Here is a 19,891-nt window from a genome sequence, read left to right as displayed (position 1 = left end):
TAACAGTGTACCAAATTTAGAAAATAATTCCCCTCTCAGGATAATTAGTATTTTCCTATAGTAAACAGGTAAGTTTTGACTAAAAGTACACATGCCTATTGAAATGAAATCTCTGGTGTGTCTGGAGCTCTGGCCTCTAGATTTGTTCTCGCCCCTGATTCAGTACTGCATGACTTTGGGTCAGCTAACCTATTTGGGTAAGATTCCTCCCTGAGAGAGACTTCTGTAGATGATTTCTAGAACTCCTTGGAGTGCTAAAATCCCAGCTTATCTGTGCATTTATTTCCTTTTTTCAACATCATGCTCTGCTGCCAAATCAACCACAGACTTGCCTTTAAGGCACATGTACTATTGCTCATTCCTCTAAATGCGCACTTAGAACAAAAAGAAAGGAAAGGAAATAAAATTCTTGACTTGTGTCTGGTGTAGGCTATTTGATCACAGCAAGACTCTACTTGTACGGTTGACAGGTTTATCCTTCGGGCTTGTAATGTAATTCTTATCATTAAATAACTGAGGAGATGAGGACTGTTAAAGGAAGAACACAAGAGAGAGAAATAATAAAAAAGACTGTTGGGTCACAGAGTGGCTGTCCTAGAGAGCTTATTGGGCAGCCTTGAGTCTCACCTAGACTTTAGCTCCACTCATGAGTGTCAGTGACAACTTCCTACCATATCCACACTTGGAGGCTTTTGTATCCAGAATGAGCCTTCTGTCTGTGGATTTAGTATGGGTATCTGCTTTCCTGGGTCTTTTATTCAAAATTGAAAAAAAAAGTTTTCTTTCCCATCCTATTATTCCCCACTCTGGAGCCAGAGCTACTCTAAGGAAACCTTAGAAGTAACCACCACTCCTGAACAGTTCCCATGAAATTCTTCACTTTATCATTGTGCCTCAACTTCTGATCAGAGATTTATTTGTTTAACCAGTACAGTTCATCTGAAGCCAGCAGCCAGATTACACTCCTTTGGTGTAATCAATGGGCTTTCTTCTGAACACTTACTAAACTTAGGTTGACTTGTGGCACGTAATGGAGCAAGTATTAATGGGATCAAGGGATGGTAGAGGGTGAGGTTTGCTACACTAAGTGGTCAAGGAACGTGAAGTATGCATATGAAGACAAAGAAGGAAACAAAAGGAGGCTTTTCAGACCTTGACAAAGATAAACCTGATTTATTCAAACATTTTGATCAGTGTCAGCACTGCAGGATTTGTAGCCCTAGAAAAGTAACCAGCAACCATGAGAGGATGTTAAATGCATAAAGAAGCAAACAAAATGATTTAGGGCCAGTCACTGATTATTAGTTTTAGAATTGATTTTGTAGAGTCTAAATCTCTCAAGTTCACATCTACCATTTATAATGAAGCCACTAGGTGTCAGCAGATCTCTGTGCTCTAGGATGGTGTTTGCTCTCAGTTGTCAGCCTAGGAAGTATTTTTAAATAAGTTTCATGATTTCTTCTCATGGCATGTTAAACTGCTTTATGTAATCACTTCGATATAGTTTCTTCCTTTGTTTTATTACTTGTTTTCTTCCATGAATAAGCATACAATATGGAAAACAGGAGGATTTTTGACCAAGCTTCCTGGGGCTAATCTGCCCTCTTGTTAGCTCAGATCTCAGCCTGAATCATTATTAGTGTAGGTGAATGCTATGACTGGACCTTCAAAGCTCTTCTCTCAGAAAAAAAAATTTAAAAAAACAAAATCATTTCCTCCAAAATTTTGACATACATTCAAAAGGCATATTTAAAAGTCTTAAATATGAAACAGATAAAAATATTAAATGTTTAGTTGCCTATAAAATAAATTCACTCAACAAATGTGGGTCAAAGATCTACTTTGAGCAACTAAGATGAGAAGAGATTACAATAGACCTAGCATGAATTGACAATCAGATGTAAAGCAACTTATTGCACTGTCTTTCCCCCAGTTATCCTTTTTTAAAAAAATCAACTCTATTGAAGTATAATTTATATCCAATAAAATTCATCTATTTGAAGTATATAATTAAATTATCACCACAATACATTATCCCTAAAAGATTCATGTCTGTTTGCATCTAATTACACTTAAGTTTGATTGTTACAGGAAGATAGACTTACATTAATTTATTTAGTATTTGATTTGTTTAGTGGAAGAAAACATTTCTTTTCCTTTCGAAAATGTGTCCTTAAATCACCTATCAAAGTCTCCCTGAAGTCTTACATCATTACCTCTGGTTTTGTAGAATCTGCTTTGTAGAACCTGAATGTACTGCATTCCTTTGCAATTTAGCTTTGAAAGTTTTGAGGCTGGGCTAGTCAGACACACTTTGTCTCCAGCATCTCTGACTTCTGGTGCTCAATTCAACAAATTTGAGCTGATTACATAACTGCAGAAGAAAAATAGTGGCAAGAGAAGAACTTGTTGATGCTGTTGAATTGTAGTACAGGTAAGTTCCAAATTAGAGGGAAATATTAACCTTGTGTACCTAGTGACTTTCTAAACTAGAAAGAGGGGAGAAGGGAAATGAAATGCCTTGGGGAACTATTTGCCAAGCTATTTTTTTTCATATAGTATTTTGCATAATATGAACAAGTTTGCAGGTGAGATAACTGGGGTTCAGAGAAGCTAAGAAACATGACCAAGACCACAGAGCTTTAAATGGTCAGGATTCAAGCCTAGGTCTATTTGGCAACAAAGACCAGGCATTTTGCACAAATGCATTTTTCTCCTATTGGGAGAAGAAGAAAAACTTCATGGAAAATGTGGTGTTTGAGATGAATCTTGTAGGTTTTCTGTTGTTTTGTTTGTAGTATATTATCTGGTTTTGTTATCAGGTAATGCTGGCTTTGTAAAATAAGTTTTACAACTTTTGGGAAGATAAAGTCAAAATATTTGATCCATTTGTTGTTTAAGACTGTGTTGTTTAATTTTCATGTATGTGAATTTTATGGTTTCTTCTTGTTATTGATTTCTAGTTTGACATGGTCAGTCAGATAAAATACTTCACATGTTTTCAGTCTTTTAAATTTTGTTGAGACTGGTTTTGTGACCTAATATATAACCTATCCTGGAGATTATACTGTGTGGGCTAGAGCAGATGGTATATTCTGCTGTCTTTGGGTGAAATATTCTGTGTATATCTGTTAGGTCTATATGCTCTAAAGTATAGTTCAGATCCGATGTTTCCATATTGATTATCTGTCTGAATGATCTATCCTTTGCTGAAAGTGGGGATATTGAAGTCCCCTTTATTGTACTGTTGTCTGTTATTGCCTTTGGATCTGGTAGTGTTTGCTTGATATATTTAGGTGCTCCAATATTGGGTGCATAAATATTTACTGTGGTTGTATCCTCTTGATGAATCTGTCCCTTTATCATCATACAATGATGCTTTTTGTCTCTTGTTATAGCTTTTGACTTAAAGCCAAAGCTATATTTATTTACTATTTAATATAAATATATATACCTCTTTTTTAACTTTTTTTACTTTACTTTGTATGAAATATCTTTTGCCATTGTGTGTCTCATTGAAGCTGAAGTGAGTCTCTTATAGGCAGCATGTAATTGGGTCTTATTTTATTTTATCCATTCAGCCACTTCATTCCTTTTGGTTGGAGAATTTAATCTATTCATATTTAAATAATTATTGATAGGTAAGGACTTATTATTGCCATATTGTTTATTGTCTTCTGGCTGTTTTGTAGTTTCTTTCGCCCTTTCTTTCCCTCTTGCTGTCTTCTCTTGGGAATTGACGATTTTATATAGTGGTATACTTTTTTTTTCCATTTATTTTTATTAGTTGGAGGCTAACTACTTTACAATATTGTAGTGGTTTTTGCCATACATTGACATGAATCAGCCATGGATTTACATGTGTTCCCCATTCTGATCCCCGCTCCCACCTCCCTCCCAGTGTTCATTGCAGCACTGTTTATAATAGCCAGGACATGGAAGCAACCTAGCTACCCACCAGCAGATAAATGGATAAGAAAGCTATGGTACATATACACAATGGAATATTACTCAGCCATTAAAAGGAATACATTTGAATCAATTCTAATGAGATGGATGAAACTGGAGCCCATTATACAGAGTGAAGTAAGCCAGAAAGATAAACACAAATACAGTGGTATACTTTGATTCCTTTCTCCTTATTGTGTGTGTATTTACTTAAGTTTCTGTTCTGTGGTTACTCTGAGGCTTACTTGAAACATCTTCTTGATTTAACAGTCTGTTTTGAGAGTGGTCCCAAGATGATGGAGGAATGAGACTAGGAGACCACTTTCTCCCCCATAAATACATCAAAAATCATCTGCAGGTGGAGCAAGTTCTACAAAACAGCTTCTGAACACCGGCAGAGGACCCCCAGATACCCAGAAAGGCAAACCAATCTCTTCAAAATGAGGTAGAACAAAGGATAAAGATGAAAAGTGAGACAAAGAATTTCAGGACAGAGATCTATCCTGGGCAGGGCGTCGTGAAGGAGGAGATGTTTTCACACACTAAGAAACCCTCTCACAGGCAGGTCAGTAGGGAATTTTGGAACCTCAGAGGGAAGCATAATCCAAAAAAAAAAAAAAAAAAAACAGAATTTGCACCAAACGGCAATTACAAGCTGAGAAGCAGCTCACATGCTCGTGTCTGCCTGCAGGCAGCAAGTGGAGGCTGGATGCAGAGGTGCAGGCTACGTGGTCAGTCCTTAGGGTAAGGACTGGGGTTGAATGCCATAAGGACACTTTGAGGGGACTAATGTGACATAGCAACCCAAACCATGGGAATGCCAGAGAGACAAAGAAAAACAAAAGCCCTTTCCCATGGGAAGGCTCTAATGCCACACTGTGACTTGGAGTGCTCACAGAACAAAGGATCAAAGGATCGTGCCCAAATAACAAAGGAGAGCAAGCCGGCTGCCATTTACAGCCCTCCCTGGAGGCAGAGAGACAGGTGCACAACAATCAGAGGCAGAAAGCAAGGGGCCACTGCAATCTCGGCCCCAGAGACTACACCTTCTGCCAAGTTTAGTGGGCCCCAGTCACTAACCAAATCTTCCTAGGATCCTGGGTGGTTCATATCTGCCAGGAGTATCACAGCCTGAGACCAGCTTGGCTGAGGAAATGCACAGCCCACCTGGGACTCTGCCCCTGTAGCACCCCTGGGGCCCAAAGCAGCTTGGATCTGGGACGTGCACACTGCCTTGGACTGTGGCAACCCTCCTTTGGTCCACCCACTGTGAGCATTCCCCACACATCACAGCTGTGTTTGTTTGCACTGTCCCTCTCCTCAGCACAACTGAGCAAGTGAGCCCGAATAAGAGGCCACTTTCGCCCCCTCGTGTCAGAGCGGAGATAAGACACTGAAGAGACTTGCAAGCAGAGGAGGCCAACCTAAGCAAAGAAAAGAAGAGGGAATTGCCCAAGAAGTGGCAGGTATACACAGATTAAAATCCTTCAGTTAAACTCAGACTGCGGATTTGAGGGGCAACTATAGGCTTTGAAAATGAGTACAAGGAACAAAAGATTATCTGACACTGAAATGACACCACACAGCCCACAACAGCTCCAGAGAAATTCCTAGGTATATTATTCTATATTACTATTTTTTAATTTTAAAAAATTTTTATTCTTTTTTTTAACTTTATTTCTCATCCTCTTTTTCTTTTTTCCTTCTTACTGTCCTAATATGGCTTTTTATGTCTGATTTAGTTTTTTTTTTAATATTCTTTTGAGAGTCTAATTTTTATTCTCTGTTTTTAAATTTTGCTTTTTTTTTTAATCTGTTGATATTAATTTTGTACCATTAAGAGTTTAATTGTTAATATCCATTTTCACTTAGGGATTTGATTACTGGCCTGATTGCTCTCTTCCCTTTTGACTCTCCCTGTTCTCCTCCTGGTCACCGCTTTCTCCTTCTTCCGTCTTCTCTTCTCTATATAACTTTCTGAATCTCTTTGGGTGTTCTGGCTGTGGAGAGTTTTTCCCCATTAATCTAGGGGTTTTGTCTTCAGTGCTGTGTGGACGGAAAAGTCTTGATGCTACTGTAAAAGGTTGAAACCAAAAACCAGAGGCAGGAGGAGACAGTGCATTTTCTTTTGTTGGAACTCTCGTTGTCCTTTTTTATATTCCGTCAACACAGAGTCTGCCTCGTTGATCGTGTGGATTTAATCTGCAGCTTGTACAGCTGGTGGGAAGGTTTGGGGTCCTCTTCTTTAGCCACACTGCCCCTGAGTTTCAACTGTGATTTTATCTCCACCTCTGTATGTGAGTCGTCCACAGGGGTTTTACTCCTGAGTCTGCCCTGGAGGAGTCCCCCAGTGAGGACCAGGTGTGGAGGTGGCACAGCTGCTTGGATTGCAGGGGCCCTGGCACGACCAGGTACTTAGGAGAGCCAGTGGCTAGGGCAGCAGGAATTATGGTGCCCTTAGGGTATTTTTCTAGCCTCTGGCATCTCTGTCCCAGTGGGGATCAAGTGTGGAGGTAGTGCAGTTGCCTGGATCACAAGGACTCTGAAGATGCCAGATACAGAGGGCTGCTGGTGGCTATTATCACAGGAGATGTGATGCTAGTAGGGTTTTTTCTAGCCTCTGGCAGCTCTGCCCCATTGAGGATTGAGTATAGAGGTGGCACAGTTGCTTGAATCATGGGGACCCTGGAGGCAAGAAGTGTGCAGGGACACTGACTGCCTCAGTCCCACAAACTATGGTCCCATCAGAGTCTTTTTCTAGCCTCTGGCAGAAGGTGGTCAGAGTGCCTCTTTGGCTGGTCCTTCTCTGTTGCTTGGCGCATCAGGCACTTAAATGACCACCCTGGCTGGGGTCCTTCTCTTTTGCTCCACACGTCAGATGCTTAAAAAGCCAGCCTCTCTGGAGTCTTTTTCTATTGTTCAGCTGCCATTGTTGGCATGTGAGGAGAGAGAGGCTACAGTGATGGCTCCACCCCCATGCATGACTCAGCAGTATCACCTTGCCTCCATGGCTGCCTGGTTTTCCTCCACAGTCATTTCCCACTGCAATCTCCTCCCTCATGTCCCCTCAGGTTTTCTCTCTGCAGTCAACAGCAGACATCCCCCTGGTATTGCTCTCCAGTCCCTATGCTCCAGCTTCCAGCTGCTGCACTTTCTAGGGGACTTGCATCCCTGTCTGGGGTATGTATGGCTGTGCCAAGGATTGTTTGTGTGGTTCTCACTCCATTTAGACTGTCATGGATCTGCTGCTTCACTCTCCAACAGCCTCAAATGCTTCCCCGGTGTCCCAAACAATTGCCCTGATGTGGGGATCTGACCCCTGCTTCAGTTCTCCCACCCGCCAGGTGCAGGTCCAGTCCTGCTCACTCTCTTATTTTTTTCCCTTCCTTGCTTTGTCCTACTGAGTTCTGTGTGGTTCTATATATTCTTTTCCATTGGTCAGGTACTCTTGCCCGCTCTCAGCTGGTGTTCCACGAGATAGTCTGTGTCTTAAGGTGTGTTCCTGATGTATCCATAGAGAGAGAGGTACTCCACATTCACCTACTCCTCTGCCATCTTGTTCGCTCATTTGTAGATTTTATGATCGCCATTCTGGCTGGAGTGAGGTGATACCTCATTGTAGTCTTGATTTGCATTCCTCTAATAATTGTGATGTTGAGCATCTTTTCACGTGCTTTTTGGCCCTCTGTATGTCTTCATTGGAGAAATGTCTATCCATCCATTTTTAAAGTTTTTTTAATTGAGCTGCATGAGCTGTTTGGTATATTTTGGAGATTAATCCCTTACTGGTTTCTTCTTTTGTAAATATTGATTAATCCCTTGATGATTTCTTCTTTTGTAAATATTTTCTCCAATTATGTGTGTGTATTTTATTTTTTGGTTTGATTATGGTTTCCTTTTCTATACAGCAGTTTTCAATTTTAATTAGGTCACATTTGTTTGTTTTTGTTTTTATTTTCACTGCTCTAGGAGGTGGATCAAAAAAGATATTGCTGCAATTTAAAGTCAGAACTTGTTCTGCCTATGTTTTCCTCTAAGAGTTTTATGGTATCCAGTCTTACATTTAGGTCATTAATCCATTTTGAGTTTATTTGTGTGTGATGTTATTCCCAATGATGAAAAAATGAAAGCCTTTCCTCTAGGTCATATATGACAATCCCAGAGCTAACATCAAATTCAACAGTGAAAAGCTGAAAGTGTTTCCTCTAAGATCAGGAGCAAGACAAGGCTGTGCACTCTTGCCATCTTTATTCAACCTTGTGGAAATCCTAGCCACAATCATCACAGAAGAAAAGTAAATGAAATCACATTGGAGAAGAAAAAGTATAGCAGTCAATATTTACAAATGGCATAATTCTATGCATAGAAAATCCTAAAGATGTTGCAATAAAACCACTGGAGTTCATCAGTGAATTTAGTCAAGTTACAGGATGCAATAATAATATGCAGAAATCTCCTGCACTAACAATGAAAGATTAGAAAGAGAATTCAAGGAAGCAATCCCACTTATCATCACATCAAAAAGACAAAATGCCTCAAAATAAGCCTACCTATAGAGGCAGAAGACCTGTATTCAGAATACTATAAGATTACTTTTGCTGTTGTTCAGTCACTAAGTCATGTCTGACTCTTTGTGACCCCATGGACTGCAGCATGCCAGGCTCCCTTGTCCTTCATGATATCCCAGCACACCAGGCTCCCTTGTCCTTCACAGTCTCCCAAAGATTGCTCAGATTCATGTCCATTGAGTTACTGATGCTATCTAATCATTCCATTCTCTGCTGTCCCTTTATCCTTTTGCCTTCAATCTTTCTGAGCATCAGACTCTTTTCCAATGAGTTGATTCTTTGCAGTATATATATATATATATATATATACTGGAGCTTAGGCTTCAGCATCAGTACTTCCAATGAATATTCAGGGTTGATTTCCTTTAGAATTTACTGACTTGATTTCCTTGCAGTCCAAGGGATTCTCAAGCTTCTTCTCCAGCACCATGACTCGAAAGCATCAGTTCTTCAGTGCTCAGCCTTTTTTATGGTCCAACTTTCACATTCATAGATGACTACTGGAAAAACCATAGCTTTGACTATACAGACTTTTGTCAGCAAAGTGGTGTCTGCTTTTGTTTTAAATTTTTATTTTTAGCTTTAATCAAAGAGTAATTACTTAACAATATTGTGATGGTTTATGCCATACATCAGCATTAATCGCCGTAGATTTTCATATGTCCCCTCCCTCTCAAACCTCCCTCCTACTCCCCTACATCCCAGCCCTCTAGGTTGTCACAGAGCACCAGCTTTGGGCTCCCGTGTCATGCAGCAAATTCCCACTGGCTATCTGCTTTACCTATGGTAATGTACATGTTTCAATGCTACTCTCTCAAATTATCCCACCTTCTCTGCTCCCCATGTGTCCACTGGCTATCTAGTAATATTTTACATATGGTAATGGACTGCAAGGGGATCCAACCAGTCCATCCTAAAGGAAATCAGTCCTGAATATTCATTGGAAGGACTGATGTTGAGGCTGAAACTCCAATACTTTGGCCACCTGATGCGAAGAGCTGAGTCATTTGAAAAGACCCTGATGCTGGGAAAGATTGAAGGCGAGAGGAGAAGGAGATGACAGAGGATGAGATGTTTGGATGGCATCACAGACTCAATGGACATGGGTTTGGGTGGACTCCAGCAGTTGGTGATGGACAGGGAGGCCTGGTGTGCTGCAGTCCATGAGGTTGCAAAGAGTCAGACACGACTGAGCAACTGAACTGAACTGATGGTAATGTATATGTTTCAATACTACACTCTAAATTTGTCCAATATTCTACTTCCCCACTATGTTTAAAAGTCTGTTATTTAAGCCTCCAACTAATAAAAATAAATGGGAAAAAAGTCTGTTATTTATATCTGCATCTCCATTGATGTCCTATAGATAGGTACATCAGTAACATCTTTCTAGATTCCACATGTATGTGTTAATATACGATATCTTCTTTCTCCTCCTGACTTACTTCACTTTGTATAATAGGTTCTAGCCCATCCACCTCATTAGAACTGCCTCAAATGCATTCCTTTTTATATTGAGTAATATTCCATTGTGTATATGTAACCACAACTTCTTTATCCATTCATCTGGTTTTGGATATCTAGATTGCTTCCATGTCCTAGCTGTTGTAAATAGTGCTGTGATGAACACTGAGGTACATGTTTCATCTTCAGTTATGGCTCCCCAGTATTGGAATTTCTGGGCCATGTGGTAGTTCTATTCCTAGTTTTTAAAGGAATCTCCATACTGTTCGCCATAGTGACTGTATCAATTTGCATTTCCACCAACGTCCAAGAGGGTTCCTTCTGCTCTACACCCTTTCCAGAGGCGTTTTTTTTTCGGGGGGGTAGCCTTTTTGATGATGGCTATTCTGACTCATGTGAGATGATATCTCATTGTAGTTTTGATTTTCATTTCTCTACTAATGAGTAATGTTTCATGTGTTGATCGTATTTTCACATGTATGTCTTCTTTGAAGAAATATTTGTTTAGGTCTTCTGTACACTTTTTGATTGGGTCGTTTGTTTTTCTGGTATTGAGCATCTTCAGTTCAGTTCAGTTCATTTCAGTCGCTCAGTCGTGTTCGACTCTTTGCGACCCCATGAATCGCAGCACGCCAGGCCTCCCTGTCCATCACAAACTCCCGGAGTTTACTCAAACTCATGCCCATCGAGTCGGTGATTCCATCCAGCCGTCTCATCCTCTGTCGTCCCCTTCTCCTCCTGCCCCCAATCCCTCCCAGCATCAGAGTCTTTTCCAATGAGTCAACCCTTTGCATGAGGTGGCCAAAGTATTGGAGTTTCAGCTTCAGCATCAGTCCTTCCAATGAACACCCAGGACTGATCTCCTTTAGGATGGACTGGTTGGATCCCCTTGCAGTCCAAGGGATTCTCAAGAGTCTTCTCCAACACCACAGTTCAAAAGCATCAATTTTTCGGTGCTCAGCTTTCTTCACAGTCCAACTCTCACATCCATACATGACCACTGGAAAAACCATAGCCTTGACCAGATGGACATTTGTTGGCAAAGTAATGTCTCTGCTTTTTAATGTGCTCTCTAGGTTGGTCATAATTTTCCTTCCAAGGAGTAAGCGTTTTTTAATTTCATGGCTGCAGTCACCACTTGCAGTGATTTTGGAACCCAAAAAAATAAAGTCTAACACTGTTTCCACTGTCTCCCCATCTATTTCCCATGAGGTGATGGGACCAGATGCCATGATCTTAGTTTTCTGAATGTTGAACTTTAAGCCAACTTTTTCACTCTCCTCTTTCACTTTCATCAAGAGGCTTTTTAGTTCCTCTTCACTTTCTGCCATAAGAGTGGTGTCTTCTGCATATCTGAGGTTATTGATATTTCTCCCGGCAATCCTGATTCCAGCTTGTGCTTCTTCCAGACCAGCATTTCTCATGATGTACTCTGCATTGAGCATCTTAGCCGCTTGTATATTTTGGAAATTAGTTCTTCAGCAGTTGTTTCATTTGCTATTATTTTCTCCCATTCTGAGAGTTGTCTTTTCACCTTGCTTATAGTTTCCTTCATAGTGAAAAGATTTTTAAGTTTAATTAGGTGCCATTTATTTATTTTTGTTTTTATTTCCATTACTTTATTTTTTGGGGCTCCAAAATCACTGCAGATGGTGATTGTGGCCATGAAATTAAAAGACCTTGCTCCTTGGAAGGAAAATTATGACCAAGCTAGATAGCATATTAAAAAGCAGAGACATTACTTTGTCAACAAAGGTCTGTCTAGCCAAGGCTATGGGTTTTTCCAGTGGTCAGGTATGGATGTGAGAGTTGGAGTATAAAGAAAGCTGAGCACCGAAGAACTGATGTTTTTGAACTGTGGTGTTGGAGAAGTCTCTTGAGAGTCCCTTGGACTGCAAGGAGATCTAACCAGTCCATCCTAAAGGAGATCAGTCCTGGGTGTTCATTGGAAGGACTGATGTTGAAGCTGAAACTCCAATACTTTGGCCACCTGATGGAAGAGCTGAGTCATTTGAAAAGATCCTGATGCTGGGAAAGATTGAGGGCAGGAGGAGAAGGAGATGACAGAGGATGAGATGGTTGGATGGCATCACTGACTCAATGGACATGGATTTGGGTGGACTCTGGGAGTTGGTGATGGACAGGGAGGCCTGGCGTGCTGCGGTTCATGGGGTTGCAAAGAATCGGGCATGGCTGAGCAACTGAACTGAACTGAACTATTTATTTTTGTTATGCCTATGTTTTCCTCCAAGAGTTCTATAGTTTCTGGTCTAACATTTAGGACTTTAATCTATCTTGAGTTTATTTTTGTGTAACACTTAGGAAGTGCTCTGATTTCATTCTTATACATGTAGTTGACCAGTTTTCCCAACAACACTTATTGAAGAGACAGTCTCTTCTCCATTGTATATTTTTGCCTCCTTTGCCAAAGATAAAGGTGCCTATAGGTGCATGGATTTGTCTCTGGGTTTTGTACATTGTTCCACTGGTCTATATTTCTATTTTGTGCCAGTACTGTACTATTTTGATGACTTTAGCTTTTTGGTAAAGTCTGAAATCTGGAAGATTGATTGCTCCAGCTCCATTCTTCTTTCTCAAAGTTGCTTTGGCTATTCAGAATCTTTTGTGTTTTCTACAAATTGTGAAATAATTTTTGTAGTTTTGTGAAAAATGCCATTGGTAGCTTGGTAGGAATTGCATTGAAAAATAGAGGAAATGTTTTCTTTCAATTTTTCACCATTGAGAATATATTTGCTGTGAGTTTTTCATATATGACATTTTTGTGTTGAAGTATGTTCCTTCTATGGGCTTCCCTGATGGCTCGGTGGTAAAGAATCTGCTTGCAGTGCAGGAGACCCAGGTTTGATCCCTGGGTCAGGAAGATCCCCTAGAGGAGGGCATGACAACCCAGCCCAGAATTCTTGCCTGGAGAAGCCCGTGGACAGAGAAGCCTGGCGGGCTATAGTTCATAGGTTTGGACAGAGTCGGACATGACTGAAGTGACTCAGCACACCACATCATCTTGCTTCTGTGCCTACTTTTTGGAGAGCTTTTTCCTTTACCATAAATGGTGTTGAATTTTTAAAAAATCTTTATCTGCATCTCTTCAGATGATTATATGATTTTTATCTTTCAATTTGGTAATATGATGTGTCACATTGATTGATTTGCAAGAATCCATGCATCTCTGGGATAAAGCTCACTTGATCATAGTGTCTGATCTCTTTAATGTGTTCTGGGCTTCTGTTTGCTAGAGTAGTGTTGATGATTTTTGCATCTATGTTCATCTGTGATATTTTCCTTTAATTTTCTTTTTTGGTGTTATTTTTGTCTGGTTTCGGTATCAAGATAATGGTGACCTCTTAGAGTAAGTTTGGGAGTTCTCCTTCCCCTACAATTATCTGGAAGAATTTGAGCAGGATAGATGTTTGCTCTTCTCTAACCTTTTGGTAGAATTCACCTGTGAAGCCATCTGGCCCTGGGCTTTTTTGGTGGGGAGAGGGGGGAGATTTTTTATTAAAGTTTCAATTTCTGTGTATGTGATTGGTCTGTTAATATTTTCTGTTTCTTCCTGGTTCAGTTTGGAAGGTTATACTTTTCAAAAAAATATGTGCATTTTTTCCAGGTCCATTTTATTGGCATATGAGACTACTCATAGTGGTCTCTTAGGAACCTTTGTTTCTGCATTGTCTGTTGTAACTTCTCCTTTTTCATTTCTAATTTTATTGATTTGAGTCTTCTCCCCCCCCCCTTTTTTTTTTTGATGAGTCTGGCTAATGGTTTGTCAATTTTATCTTCTCAAAGAACCAGCTTTTAGTTTCGTTTATCTTTGCTATTGTCTCCTTCATATCTTTTTCATTTATTTCTGCTCTGATATTTATGATTTCTTTCCTTCTACTAACTCTGGAGATTTTTTGTTCTTCTTTTTTGTATTCCTTTATGTGTAAGGTTAGGTTGTTTATTTGATGTCTCTCTGGTTTCTTGAGGTAGGGTTGATTGCCATAAACTTTCCTCTTAACATTGCTTTTACTGCCTCCCATAGGTTTTGAGCTTTCTTGTTTTCATTGTCATTTGTTTCCAGGTACATTTTGATTTCCTTTTTGATTTCTTCAGTGATCTGCTGATTATTCAATAGTATGTTGTTTAACCTCCATGTGTTTGGATTTTTTATAGTTTTTTTTTTTTTCTTTCTGAAGTTGATATTTAATCTTACAGTGTTGTGGTCAGAGAAGATGCTAGAAATGATTTCTTTCTTTTTTTTTTTAAGTTTACCAAGACTTGATTTGTGGCTCAAGATCTGATCTATCCTGGAGAATGTTCCAAGTGCAATTAAGAAAAAAAGTGGTCTATTATTTTTAGAAGAAATGCCCTGTAGCTATCATACATATCAATCATGTCCAAATGGTCCAATATATCATTTGAACCCTGTGTTTCCTTATTAATTTTCTGTCTGGATGACCTGTTCATTGGTGTGAGTGGGTTATTAAATTCCCCCACTGTTATTGTGTTACAGTCAATTTCCCCTTTAATTGATGTTGGCATTGGTCTTATGCATTGAGTTGCACCTATGTTATGTGCATATATATTAATAATTTTTATAGCTTCTTGGATTGATACCTTGATCACTGTATACTGTCTTTCCTTGTCTCTTGTAACAGTCTTATTTAAAGTCTATTGTATCTATATGTACATTGCTACTCCTGCTTTCTTTTGATTTCCCATGCATGGGCTATCTTTTTCCAGCCCCTCACTTGCAGTCTGTCTGTGTACCTAGGCCTGGGGTGCATCTCTTGTAGATAGTATATATAGGTGTCTCATTTTTGTATCCATTCAGCCAATCTTTGACTTTGGTTGGAGCATTTAGCCCATTTACATTTAAGGTAATTATTGGTATGTATGACCCTGCTACCATTTACTTTATTGTTTTGGGTTTGTTTTTATAGGTCTCTTCTTTTTGTGTTTCCTGTCTGGAAAAGTTTCTTTAGCATTTGTTGAGGAACTGACTTGGTGGTGCTGAATTCTTTTAGCTTTTGCTCATCTGTAAAGCTTTTGATTTCTCCTTTGAATCTGAATGAGATTCTTGCTAGAATAATAATCTTGGTTATATTTTTTTCCCTTTCATCACTTTAAATATGTCCTGCTATTCCCTTCTGTCTTGTAGAGTTTCTGTTGAAAGATCAGTTGTTAGCCTTATGGAGACCCCCTTGAATCTTATTTGTTGCTTTTCCCTTGCAGCTTTTAATGTTTGTTCTTTGTGTTTAATTTTTGTTAGTTTGATTATTATGTGTCTTGATGTGTTTTTCCTTGAGTTTATCCTATATGTGACTCTGGGCTTCTTGGACTTGGGTAGCTATTTTCTTTCCCATTTTAGGGAAATTTTCAATTATAGTCTCCTCAAATATTTTCTCATGCCCTTTCCTTTCATCTTCTTCTGCTGGGACTCCTATGATTTGAATGTTGTTACATTTAATGTCATTTCATTGGTCTCTGAGACTGTCCTCATACTTTTTATTCTTTTTTCTTCATTGTGTTCTGTTTCAGCTATTTCCTCCATTCTAATTTCTAGCTCACTTATCCATTCTTTTGTTTCAGTTTTTTTGCTGTTGGTTCCCTCCAGTGTATTTTTAATCTCAGTTATTGTGTTGTTCATTGTTGATTGTTTATTCTGTAGTTCTTCAAGGGCCTTATAAACATTTCTTGTATCTTCTCAATCTGTGTCTCCAGTCTATTTATTCATGTCTCCATTCTATTTTCAAGATTTTGGATCATTTTTACTATCATTATGCTGAATTCTTTTCAAGTAGTTTGCCTATTTCCTCTTCATTTGTTTAATCTTGTGGGTTTTTATCATGTTCCTTCATTTGTTGGCTGTTTTTCTGTCTTTTCATTTTGTTTTAAATTACTGTGTTTGGGTCTCCTTTCTGCATGCTGGATGGTCATACTTCCTCTGAATTGTGGAGTCTGCCTCCCCTTGGTGGTATTGGGTCAATGTCTTATGAAGTTTTCCAGTTGGATTGATTTGTGATTGTGTTCTTTTGATTTAGCTAGATCATATCTCTCTGAAGGGCAATGTCATGTCCAGTAGTGTGTTTTTGGTTGTCGGTGGCTTCAGTATGGCTTTGAGTAGCCTGTCTGCTAATGTTCAGGGTTGCACTCCTGTTTTGTTGAAGGATTGTCATGGGATATCCTGCACTGAAGCTTCCTGGCTTGAGTGGGGCTTGGTCTTAGTGTTGAGTTGGAGGCCTTTGGGAGGGCTCTTGTCTATTAATGATCTACGGGATGAGGAGTTCTGTAGTGGTCCAAAGTCCTGGAGTAAAGTCTCCCACATCCGGAATTCAGGCCCAACCCCTTACTATAGCAGTAAGATTTCACAAGCCGCATAGTACAGAAGATGAAACCAATTGACTAATGGTGAAATAATTTTCAATAATCAAGATCATTAAGGGAGTGTGAAAAAAAAATATAAACTAGAACTAGAGTTTTGAAAAATGCTACAAACTGTGAATAGGGGTAAGCAAAGTGAATGTCACTGGAAAGGATTTGAAAAAACACTCAGTAAGAGAGAGTATAGGGGGGCAGCCCTAAGATGGTGGAGGAATAGGACGGGGATACCACTTTCTCCCCCACAAATTCGTTGAAAGATCATTTGAACACTGAGCAAATTCCACAAAACAACTTCTGAAAGCTGGCAGAGGACACCAGACACCCAGAAGGGCAGCCCATTCTCTTTGAAAGGAGGTAGGGCAGAATATAAAAGATAAAGAGACAAAAGAGTTAGGGATGGACACCCATCCCGGGGAGGGAGTTGTGAAGGAGGAGAAGTTTCCAAGCACCGGGAAGCCCTCTCACCAGCGGGAGTTTTGGAACCTCGGAGGGCAACATAACCGAGAATTAAAAAAAAAGAATCCACAGATTATGCGCCTAGCTGCAACTTCAGCAGAGAGGTAGCCCAGATGTTTGCGTCTGCCAGCAGCGAACAGGGCTGAACAGAGAGGCATGGGCTGCATGCATAGAGTGGGGACTGGTCCTGAATGTCCTAAGGACAATCTGAGGGCATTGATGTGAGAGAGCAACCCAAACTGTGGGATAGCCAGAGAGAAAAAGAGAGAGAGAACTTTCCCGCAAAAGCTCTGAGGCACAGCCTGGCCCTCTCACAGAACAAAGGATTGAGCCAATACCAGAGGAGAGCTAGCTGGCTGCAGACTGGCAAATCAAACCACAATGAGGTATCATCTCACACCAGTCAGAACGGCTGTTATCAAAAAGTCTACAAACAGTAAATGCTGAAGAGAGAGTGAAGTAAAGGGAACCCTCTTACACTGTTGGTGGGAATGCAAATTAGTACAGCCACTATGGAGAGCAGTGTGGAGATTCCTTAAAATACTGGAAATAGAACTGCCATATGACCCAGCAATCCCACTGCTGAGCATACACACCGAGAAAACCAGAATTGAAAGAGACACATGTACCCCAATGTTCGTCGCAGCACTGTTGACAGTAGCTAGGACATGGAACAACCTAGATGTCCATCAGCAGATGAATGGATAAGAAAGCTGTGGTACATATTCACAATGGACTATTACTCAGCCATTAAAAAGAATGCATTTGAATCAGTTCTAATGAGGTGGATGAAACTGGAGCCTAATATACAGAGTGAAGTAAGTCAGAAAGAAAAACACCAATACAGTATATTAATTCATGTATACAGAATTTAGAAAGATGGGAACGATGACCCTATATGCGAGACAGCAAAAGAGACACAGATGTAAAGAACAGACTTTTGGACTCTGTGGGAGAAGGCAAGGGTGGGATGATTTGAGAGAACAGGATTGAAACATGTGTATTATCATATGTGAAATAAATTGCCAGTCCAGGTTTGATGCATGAGACAGGGTGCTCAGGGCTGGTACACTGGGATGACCTTGAAGGATGGGATGGGGGGGGAGGGGGAACACCTGTACACCCATGGCTGATTCATGTCAATGTATGGCAAAAACCACTATAATATTGTAAAGTAATTAGCCTCCAATTAAAATAAATTAAAATAAATAAATAAAAATAAATTTTAAAAAAGAGAGAATATAAAACTAATTTCCTGTGATATTTTGTCAAAATATGTTTAAAGGAAATAATAATTACTTAAGAAATCGCCTATTAGGGAAGGATGACAGAACACCTTACTTTTTCTCTGGTGACCTCCAGAAAAGACAGAGTTCTTGCCAGTGTCTATTCTCTGATTCTCCCAGTGAGGCTAGGGGTTCTTGCCATCATTTTATGTGTGGGAAGTGATGTACTAATCGCATGGCAGCTGAAGAGAGGTCTGAAACCTAGATTGGCAGTCATCAAAGCCATGATAGACACTTCAAAATAAATGTCTAGAGGGGTGGTAATTTTTAAAAAGACTTCATGCAACCAGAGCCCTGAAAAAGCCTTTGAAATCCTGCCTACCAACTGTTAAGACCACTGGCTTTCTCCCTTAAGAGAACTTTAGAAAATTAAGGAGGTATAAGCCACACTAAAATACGTTTGCAGCTTTACTTTCGGAAAAATCAATCTTGCTATAAACTTTCATGTTCCATGGGATGATCCAATCAATGATTTAATAACAACAGTAATAAAAACAGAGCAATAAGCTCTTCTAGAATGTTCAGAATCCAAGGAGTAATGGCATTCTGGCTTTGATGACTTCTGTTCTTGTTTACACAGCAAATGAGACTAGTATTAACAGCCTTTGGAAATAGGCCCTTTCATATTTGACACTGATGTCATCTGGCTCAAATATTAATAAAAAACCTTAAGAAAAATGAGTCTGTCTTTCCTAGAGGCTGTCATTTATTATTTAAACATTGAGATTCCCTTCATTGTCCTGCTGGATCTTTATGTCATAGTTAGCCTGGCATATACCCAGCCCAACTAGTTGCCCTTTTATCAGTCCTTTGGATGGATCCACAGTTGCCTCACTTAGAAATGGGATCACCAAGCCTCTCTGTGCCCTCTTATTCCCCTCTGGTGCATATGAATGTCCTTTGCTAAATGCGACTTTGGTAAATGGAGACCAGAGACATCCCTCACTTGCTCACCACTGCCTGCATATCTGGTCTCAAAAGCACCCTTGCAGAACACCGTATCCTGTAAAAATCAGCCTAACATCTAAAATGTGTACATCCTTCAGTGCCTTATATATGCTTTGTGTTTTTCCATTTGAAAAACAAATATGTTCTCAATATCTATTACATAAGGAGGTATTAGTAAATTGAGATTTGCTTGCTGATGACTTGAATGTCCAAGGCAGGACCTTGCATATGGCAGTGGGAAACAGATGTGCTGATAGGAATGAAATGATGATGCGGAACGATTTTCGTTATTATTATTAGTCTTATGGTGGGTAACATTTAGGATACTTGCCAAATTATAGAACTGCTTCCTTATCAGCTTTGTCCCATTTTTATACCTTGTCACCTGAAGCAGAATTCCTTTTTTTAAAGACATATCAAAATTTATTTGACAAGTTTTACATTGATAGATGTCTTGGAGCAGAATTCCTAAAATGTGAAAAAGGTACATACACGGAGGTGGATGAAGAAACAATTTGTTTGTTCAACCAAATGGCTAAAAGCACTGTGATCAAGGCTTGGGATCTAAAAATAGTCATTTTTAGAACAGTCGCTTCAATTTACATCAAAGTAACATCTAAAGTTACATTAAGCCCTTGGCAACATTGCCATCTCTTTTGAGGGCCTGCACTACAACCCTCACCCTTCCCCACCCCCAAGCTATTAGATGCCAATATCTGACTGTGGACTGGCAAGAAGTTTGATAGCTGTGGGGCTGGGTATTGCAGCCCTTGGATTTGCAAGTTGTTAAGTATTTCAGATCTGGAAACCTCTAGGACAAGTAATCACAGAAACTGC

The sequence above is a fragment of the Dama dama genome, chromosome 16 (genome assembly GCF_033118175.1).
Source record: "Dama dama isolate Ldn47 chromosome 16, ASM3311817v1, whole genome shotgun sequence".
NCBI lineage: Eukaryota > Metazoa > Chordata > Mammalia > Artiodactyla > Cervidae > Dama > Dama dama.
Note: the sequence above shows the minus strand (reverse complement) of the source record.